The sequence below is a fragment of the Lepisosteus oculatus genome, unplaced genomic scaffold (assembly GCF_040954835.1).
Source record: "Lepisosteus oculatus isolate fLepOcu1 unplaced genomic scaffold, fLepOcu1.hap2 HAP2_SCAFFOLD_82, whole genome shotgun sequence".
NCBI classification, from domain to species: domain Eukaryota; kingdom Metazoa; phylum Chordata; class Actinopteri; order Semionotiformes; family Lepisosteidae; genus Lepisosteus; species Lepisosteus oculatus.
Window position 1 is genome coordinate 514,713 of NW_027168383.1, and position 1,373 is coordinate 516,085.

Below are 1,373 nucleotides of genomic sequence, written 5' to 3' on the forward strand. Positions count from 1 at the left end.
ACGTGCCCGCCCCCTTTCCTCTGTAGTGCATGAGTTCCTCCCGGCATGCCCTTCGTCATTGTTCTGTCATCTTGTATTTAAAGGGTTGTATTTCTGCTGCTGAAAAGAATCAACGGGTTTCTTTGTTCCCAACGGAGCCCTTGTCTGTCATGAAATTCTTCAAAACCTCAAGCTAGAAGAAGACGACAAATATGAAGCGTTACAGCAATGACATGCCATGAGACGATTGATAACGATTTCCATAGGATCCCCGCGGTTGCCTGGCAACCGTCAGCTTTGCGCAGTGGCAGTATCGTAGCCTGTGAGGTTTAGCCGAGGCGGGATTATTGCTAGTTGAAAACTTTTCCCAATACCCCGCTTCCGCCGGTTTGCAATACAATCGGCGAAAGCAATTTTTGACAGTCTCGTTAGAGACTGAGCAAGGTGTTTAAAGACAGATTTGGTCATGGTGACATCATGGTAGAAAGAAGCGAGCTTGTTCCCAGTGGGCATTGATTCGTCGAATATACGTATATTTACGGTGAAATTACGGCTATACGTATATATACGTCGCCTCGAAGTATAATCAACGTCGAATTGCAACCGTAAAATTGACGACATTAACAAACGCATATATAACGTCGAAAACACATCTAACACAGTGCCTGAGGCTTTTTACTGTATGTATCGTGTGTGCCGCAACTAGGAGTATACGGCACTCTGCACAGTGTACGAAGTAAATTATTTTCGCAGCAAATAATTTACACGTGTATAATAAATATAGTAAATATAATAAATTAATTACTGCGAAAATAATTTACTTTGTACACTGTGCAGAGTGCCGTATACTCCTAATTGCGGCACACACGATACATACAGTAAAAAGCCTCAGGCACTGTGTTAGATGTTTTTTCGACGTTATATATGCGTTTATTCATGTCGTCGATTTTACGGTTGCAATTCGACGTTGATTATACGTCGAGGCGACGTATATATACGTATAGCCGTAATTTCGCCGAATCAATGCCCACAGCTTGGCATACAAGGGTTTTGCTGAGGGGGTCTTGCCACCTGCCTGAAAAAAAACAGTAAAATGTTTGAGTGCCTATAGAGTTTCTATTTTTATTTTCTTGACAAAAGTCCCCCATCAGTGCGCGGTGCCCGAGGAAAAATCTGTAGGGGGGCGTCTGAAATTCTGAGGGGGGAGTGATATTTCGGTTGAAACGGAGCTGTACGGTGCAGCTACCCAAATGAAATCTCGCAGCTATGCCATTGATTAGTGCTTCATGATAGAAGATAACGACTAGCAATCTGGTATTTGCGATGAAGTTCAGTTTCACATTTTTCGTCACTCTCAAGGTTTGTATTGCCTGGAGCGAAAAGTACCATAAGCG

The 1,373-nt window shown here is 43.0% G+C and overlaps 1 non-coding gene across 1 annotated transcript; it reads left to right on the top strand.

Moving 5' to 3' along the window:
• Window positions 1–272: 272 nt before the first annotated feature.
• LOC138235604 (U4 spliceosomal RNA) lies at window positions 273–414 on the top strand. The gene has a single exon (XR_011188281.1). It is a non-coding gene; the product is annotated as a U4 spliceosomal RNA (small nuclear RNA).
• Window positions 415–1,373: the final 959 nt, after the last annotated feature.